Below are 7,574 nucleotides of genomic sequence, written 5' to 3'. Positions count from 1 at the left end.
AGGAGCCTGCCTGGCATCTGGGGGAGGCCAGAGGCTGGTGCCCGGCAGGGGTGCAGGATGGAGGACAGAGGACGGATCACAGACATGGAAGGAGGCCAGGTCACGAGGCATTGAGGGGCCTGGCGGGCTCTTGGGCTTTTCGTCCAAGCCACATGGGCCATTGGATGGTTTCTGCTGGGGAAGGACAGGATGACAGATGTTTCAACAGCATGCCTGTGAGAATAGACATCTAGAAGCCTTTAGAAATAAGGTAAGTATTTCAATTCACAAGTTATACTGCAAGTCATTTAAAATTGTCGAATGATGTCATTGTATCTTAATCAAACTGAATGGAATAAGTGATAAGCAGATGACAGATGGTAGGTAGATAGATAGATGCTAGATAGATAGATAGATATAGAATGGTTGTTTTTCCTAGACTATAGCAAATGGTTCTTGCAGAGAAATAGTCTACTCATTTTGCTATACAAATGCCAAAGTACAGGGTGAAAATAAAGAAACAGGAAGGCACCACTCACCACATTTAGTCAACAATCTTCTTGCTCCCCAAGCTCAAACTAGCGGCACCCAAGCTGAGAAGGAGACGGGTTTCCCTGGTCTCCCTCCCACAGCGCTGCGGAAGGCCAGGTGGGCGGTCAGGTGAAACCCAGCCTGATCCTGCCTGACGTGACTTTGTGTCTCCCTCCCCTGCTCAGGCTGGTCCAGGAAGAGAACATGAGGCGTTAGCCCACTCTGGGGGCGAAAGATGCCATAAATTTCTTTTTTATTTTTATTTCTTTATTTTTGGAGCTTAGTGTGGATATTTATCATTTTCACATGAATAGGATCATACTGTCCAGATTATTTAGCCAATCGCCTTCTTCACTTGGCTGTATGCCTCGGAAATCTTTCTACCAAAACCAAAATCAACCTTGTTTTTTTCCTGGAATTCTTTTTTTTTTTTTTTTTGTATTTTTATTTTATTTTTTTAATTTACATCCAAGTTAGTCACCATATAGTGCAACAATGATTTCAGGAGTAGATTCCTTAAGCCCTTTACCCATTTAGCCCATCCCCCCTCCCACAACCCCTCCAGTAACCCTCTGCTTATTCTTCATATTTAAGAGTTTTTGTCCCCCTCCCTGTTTTAATATTACATTTGCTTCCCTTCCCTTGTGTTCATCTGTTTTGTCTCTTAAAGTCCTCATATGAGTGAAGTCCTATGAGACTTGGCTTTCTCTGACTCATTTCGCTTAGCATAATACCCCCCAGTTCCATCCACATACTTGCAAATGGCAAGATTTCCTTCTTTTTGATTGCCGAGTAATACTCCATTTTATATATGTACCACGTCTTCTTTATCCGTTCCTCCACCGATGGACATTTGGGCTCTTTCCATACTTTGGCTATTGTTGATAGTGCTGCTATAAACATATAAACATTGGGGTACATGTGTCCCTTTGCAACAGCAGACCTGTGTTCCTTGGATAAATGCCTAGTAGTGCAATTGCTGGGTCGTAAGGTAGTTCTATTTTTAATTTTTTGAGGAACTTCCATACTGTTTTCCAGAGTGGCTGCACCAGCTTGCTTTCCCACCAACAAGGCAAAAGAGACCCTCTTTCTCCGCATCCTCGCCAACCAACATCTGTTGTTGCCTGAGTTGTTAATGTCAGCCACTCTGACAGGTGTGAGGTGGTATCTCATTGTGGTTTTGATTGGTATTTCCCTGATGACGATTCATGTTGAGCATTGTTTCATGTGTCGATTGGCCATCTGGATGTCTTCTTTGGAGAAGTGTCTATTCACGTCTTTCGCCCATTTCTTCACTGGATTATTTGTTTTCTGGGTGTTGAGTTTGATAAGGTCTTTATAGATTTTGGATACTAACCCTTTATCTGATATGTTGTTTGTAACTATCTTCTTCCATTCCTTCGGTTGCCTTTTAGTTTTGCTGATTGTTTCCTTCACTCTGCAGAAGATTTTTATTTTGATGAGATCCCAGTAGTTCATTTTTGCTTTGGTTTCCCTTGCCTCCGGAGATGTGTTGAGTAAGAAGTTGCTGCAGCCACGGTCAAAGAGGTTTTTGCCTGCTTTCTTCTCGAGGATTTTGATGGCTTCCTGTCTTACGTTTAGGTCTTCCACCCATTTTGAGTTTATTTTTGTGTCTGGTGTAAGAAAGTGGTCCAGGTTCATTTTTCTGCATGTTGTTGTCCAGCTTTCCCAGCAACACTTGCTAAAAAGACTGTCTTATTCCATTGGATATTCTTTCCTGCTTTGTCAAAGATTAGTTGGCCATACATTTCATTTCTGGGTCTATTTCTGGGTTCTCAAGAACCTCTCAGATCTGTTCCACTGATCTGAGTGTCTGTTTTTGGGCCAGTACCATACTGTCTTGATGATTACAGCTTTGTAATACAGCTTGAGGTCCGAAGATGTGGGGAGTTTCATTGTGCAGCCCAACAGTTCCCCAGGTACCTGCAAATGGAGACTGGACACTGGCTATAGGAGAAGTGTATATCATATATATATATATTTACATCATGAAAGGAATGGAATACTGACACAAGCTACAACATGGATGTCCCTTGAGGACATGATGCTGAGTGACAGAAATCCATCACAAAACACCACATACTGTACAATCTCATTCATGCAGAGAGTCCACAAGAGGCAGTTCTAGAGACAAAATCAGATTGGTGGTTATTTGGGACTTAGGGACAATAGGGTGATAGCTAACGGAAACAGGTTTTCTTTTTAAGGTGATGAGATGTTCTAAAATTAACTGCATAGTAGTTGTACAGCTCCATGAAAAGTCTAAAATAAAAACGATTGAATTGTGTACTTTAAGTGGGTCGGTTTTATGGTATGTGAATTAGATCTCAATAGAGTGTGTGTGTGTGTGTGTGCGTGCACATATACATACCTACACACACACACAAACACAATGTTTTTTCGTGACTTCTAAAAAATGTTAATAATCCCTAATGGAAGTATTTATGCCCAGCCAGGAGAGAGACTTTTTTTTTTTTTAAAGTTTATTTATTTTTGGGACAGAGAGAGACAGAGCATGAACGGGGGAGGGGCAGAGAGAGAAGGAGACACAGAATCGGAAACAGGCTCCAGGCTCTGAGCCATCAGCCCAGAGCCCGACGCGGGGCTCGAACTCACGGACCGCGAGATCGTGACCTGGCTGAAGTCGGACGCTTAACCGACTGCGCCACCCAGGCGCCCCGAGAGAGACTTTTTAAAACATTTTTATTATTATTATTATTTTTTTTTTTAGAGAGAGAGAGCATGAGCAGGGGAGAGAAAGAATCTCAAGCAGGCTCCACTCTCAGTGCTCAGTGCCCAACGCGGGGCTCAATCCCAAGACCCCGGCATCATAACCTGAGCCAGAATCAAGAGTCAGACACTCAACCAACTGAACCTCCCAGGAGAGCCTATTAAAAGTGCATTTTGAACCTCTGTTGTCACACAGGAAAGGATAGTTTGAAGAGATCGACCGGGATGACCCAGTCTCTGCCTGTGACGTGGCTAATGGGGCCCTGAAGGTGGAGAAAGCCCTGGGACAGACGTCCCCCCTGGGACCAACTATATCATTTGGAGGGCCCATTGCCAAATGAAAACGGACCTCTTGTTTCAGACAGTTACTAAGAATTTCAAGATGCCAAGTGGAACCCTGTCCTTTTCTCCAGCCATGGGGGCGGGGGGTGTTCTTACCGCATGAACCTGCCTGTCAGCTCTGCTTCGTTTTGATGAAAGGGCATTTCTTCGCCAAAACAGGGGACTCCAACAGCATTCTGTGAGACTCTTCCAAAAGATGGGTGCTGATGTTTCTCTCCCTTGACAGCTAAGTGTGGAGAATCGCTTTCCTCCTTGTCCTCCACCCGACCCAAAAGGCATGTTCAAGTGCAGTGGTGAAACTTTTGGCATTTAAGAGGTAAAAGAAAGCATTAGCTGGGAGCAAAGTACATGAGGAGGTGTGATTTACATAACAGCTACAAAACAAGAGGTACTAATAGCTCAGTGGGTCTGAAATAGACAAAGAGACCAAAATTCCTAAGTGCAAAGGAGTCAGGGAAACCTTGCAGCAATTGGAAAACCATTCTTCAAAAGAATGGACACCCCCCGAATATCCCAACATCTTCGCGATTGATTCACATGCCTGCTTGAGTGTGTTGCATTATTTAGCTTTTTTTTTTTTTAATTTTTTTTTTTTCAACGTTTATTTATTTTTGGGACAGAGAGAGACAGAGCATGAACGGGGGAGGGGCAGAGAGAGAGGGAGACACAGAATCGGAAACAGGCTCCAGGCTCTGAGCCATCAGCCCAGAGCCTGATGCAGGGGCTCGAACTCACGGACCGCGAGATCGTGACCTGACTGAAGTCGGACGCTTCACCGACTGCACCACCCAGGCGCCCCAGCATTATTTAGCTTTAAAACATGAATCCAGGATTCAGTTGCCGCCAAAGCGGCAGGTGAATTAACCTTTACTTAATCACTTGCTAGGCTGACCGCCACAGCAGTGACTAACTCTTCGCTTGTGTGAGGCCTAGTGTGGCTCAGTGTTGGGTTTGCAAGGCAAACAGTCAGGCTGATGAGCTGAGCATTATCCAGTTGAGTGCATACTGTGGGAATCATTCTGTGATTCAGAAAAGAAAAGCACACGCAACTCCAAAATCATATATCTGTACCGGTCTGACTCACACTGCAGACACATTTATTTAGGGATTATCGATTTTACAGCATACAAAGGGTCTTTTGCTATTTTTGTTGTTCAGACTTGCCTAAAGCATGGCATCATGCAGTTTAATACCACGGCGGATTTTGAAGGTGTTTTATATACTCCGAGAGTAATACCTTATAAGGGAAAATGCCGGCAAGGGCCAGTCGGCCTGGAAATAACCCCCAGCCCCAGCCCTGCCAGGAAATAGCCGCATGACCGCAGGTAAGGGATTGATCCTCCTTGGGCCTCAGTTTCCTTATAAAAACAGGAGCTGATCTCACTTATCAGATCTCTGAAGTTTTTTCCAGTTTTAAAATTCAGTGTTTTCATTCCACCACCGAAGGCAAGCGAATTATGGTGAAGGAAACCGTAGGCTCCTATTGATGGCATTGGTCTTGACTTTATTCCTTGTTGTGAACCAAAGTCCTGGTCAGAGTGTAGAGCAAAGCGGCCATCAGAAGGCGCTGGAAGGGATGGTCGGAGGATCTGCTGCTGGTTTATCACACACTTGGGCTTGGACTTGGCACTGTGTGGCCGTGCATAAGAAACACTAACTCATCTCATCCCAAGGCAGCCTTTGGAGAAATGTCAGCATCGCTATTGGCAAACTTGACTGAGAAGGAAACAGAGGCTCGGAGAGGTAAAGTAGTAACTTCCGAGGGCCACAGTGGATGCGTAGTGAAAAAGACTGAACTGGGTTTTGACCCAGGGAGTCTTACCCTACAAGTTACCCTTCGGAGGTTCAGATCACAGGCTCAATCTAGTTTTTAATGCCTTTGTACCCACGGGGAACCCAACCAATAAATGAGTGTTCTAGACACTCTTCCCCAAGAGTATAGATACCGCCTGCTCTTACATAGCTTGGGACCACCCTGTCAGGAGGCTGGGAGGCTGCCCCACGACCCCAAGTCGCCCCAGCTTCCTGGTAACTGATGCCAGCCTGCAAATGGGCAACAACAGAGAGCCACTTGGATCGCGAATGTGGTGTCTGAGCACACGGAGGTGGGGAGAGGTGCTGGTTATAAACCTTCACTTCGGGGCGCCTGGGTGGCGCAGTCGGTTAAGCGTCCGACTTCAGCCAGGTCACGATCTCACGGTCCGTGAGTTCGAGCTCCGCGTCGGGCTCTGGGCTGATGGCTCAGAGCCTGGAGCCTGTTTCCGATTCTGTGTCTCCCTCTCTCTCTCTCTGCCCCTCCCCCGATCATGCTCTGTCTCTCTCTGTCCCAAAAATAAATAAACGTTGAAAAAAAAAATTAAAAAAAATAAAATAAAATAAACCTTCACTTCGTCCTTTCCTTGACCCCAGCATACATCCGTGGGGTCCCTGCTGCTGCCAGACCCCACCCACTCCGTGACTGCAAGGTAAATAAATAATCCACGGAGGAAATTCAAGCGCCAGAAGACGCGTGAGTTCCGCGATGCCCGTCTGTAAGTGCGTTTCCCCTCCCCCATCCTGCCCCTGCCCCCAGGATCTCCAAAGTTTCCTGTTTCTGTGTGATTTTTACAGTGCTGTGGACTCATTTTTATGTCTTTAAGGGCAGGGACTAGGCTTCACTGGTCTCTGTCTTCTCAGCAGCTGACACTGTGTTTGCTGACTGGGCAAATGAGACACTTCCGACCAAATGACGTCTTTTGTGATTACAACTAGAAACCACAGGTACTGTATGTTGATTATTGATTTGGATTTCAAGGTAAATACAGACATGTTTCTAAGGAAACACGTTTGGTTGTTTTTCAGGGTTTTTTGGTTTTTTTTTTTGTTTTGTTTTGTTTGTTTGTTTTTTACAGAATGACTTGGGAAGCTAATCACTTTTAATAATTATGTCTGGATTCTAAAAAACTCCTGACTGCATTTCAGTCTCTAGACATTTGGTATTTAAACACACATGTTCTCCTGTAATATTCCTTTCCTCTTCTCTTCTATGAGTGCTCCTCTTTCTGGAGAGCAAAGAGTCAAGATAGCTTTTTTTTTTTTTTTTAATTTTTTTTTCAACGTTTATTTATTTTTAGGACAGAGAGAGACAGAGCATGAACGGGGGAGGGGCAGAGAGAGAAGGAGACACAGAATCGGAAACAGGCTCCAGGCTCCGAGCCATCAGCCCAGAGCCTGACGCGGGGCTCGAACTCCCGGACCGAGAGATCGTGACCTGGCTGAAGTCGGATGCTTAACCGACTGCGCCACCCAGGCGCCCCTCAAGATAGCTTTTAAACTCAGTTTGACATAGTGCATCTGCTCATTTCACCCCGCGTGCCTTCTGACTTTTAATTTCCTTCTAACACGTTCGACTTTTGATCTTGAAGCACAAGGGCTGTCCTTTTATTAGGTTTAATTTACTGTAAAGCTCAGTGTTCCCTGCGAATCAAGCCATAATAGTGAATAATCACAGGCTTCATTCAGTCAGCCAGGTTTTCGTTCTGCTGAGTAACTAGGAAACCGACTAGTAACAGGAAGGTTAAAAAATGTTAGGAACCCTGCTATCGCCCCAGAGCTAGGATCAAGCCATTTTATTCTTTGCACATGACTGTCCAAGCAGACAGGGGGATCAGCCATGGCACAGGACCCAGGGCAAGGGGGCTGTTTGGATGGGCCCAGGGCTCCCTGGAAGGGAAAGCAGGGGGTGACAGGGGCTTGATTAGAGTCCAGATTTGGGGCTGGCATGTGACCTCACTTTCTCTCCCCCGGCTTCCCACACCTCTTTCAGCTCTGCCATTTGTGCCTCTGGCCAGATTATTTTCACTAGGGTTTCACACAGTATATTTGAGAGGGTAGGGATAATTTCCTTCTTTCCCCGCCACCCCCCCCCCCCACATATATGACATTTTTTTCAAAGGGTTTTTCATAAAATGAAAAGAGAAGAGCTTGGAAAA

At 45.4% G+C, this 7,574-nt stretch overlaps 1 long non-coding RNA gene across 1 annotated transcript; it reads right to left on the bottom strand.

Moving 5' to 3' along the window:
• Window positions 1-4,660: 4,660 nt before the first annotated feature.
• LOC123575999 lies at window positions 4,661-6,667 on the bottom strand. The gene is made up of 2 exons (XR_006701128.1): window positions 5,985-6,667; window positions 4,661-5,733 (listed from the first exon to the last, which is right to left on the bottom strand). It is a non-coding gene; the product is annotated as an uncharacterized LOC123575999 (long non-coding RNA).
• Window positions 6,668-7,574: the final 907 nt, after the last annotated feature.

The sequence above is a fragment of the Leopardus geoffroyi genome, chromosome C2 (assembly GCF_018350155.1).
Source record: "Leopardus geoffroyi isolate Oge1 chromosome C2, O.geoffroyi_Oge1_pat1.0, whole genome shotgun sequence".
In the NCBI taxonomy this organism is placed as follows: domain Eukaryota; kingdom Metazoa; phylum Chordata; class Mammalia; order Carnivora; family Felidae; genus Leopardus; species Leopardus geoffroyi.
This window is presented reverse-complemented; position numbering and strand designations above follow the sequence as displayed.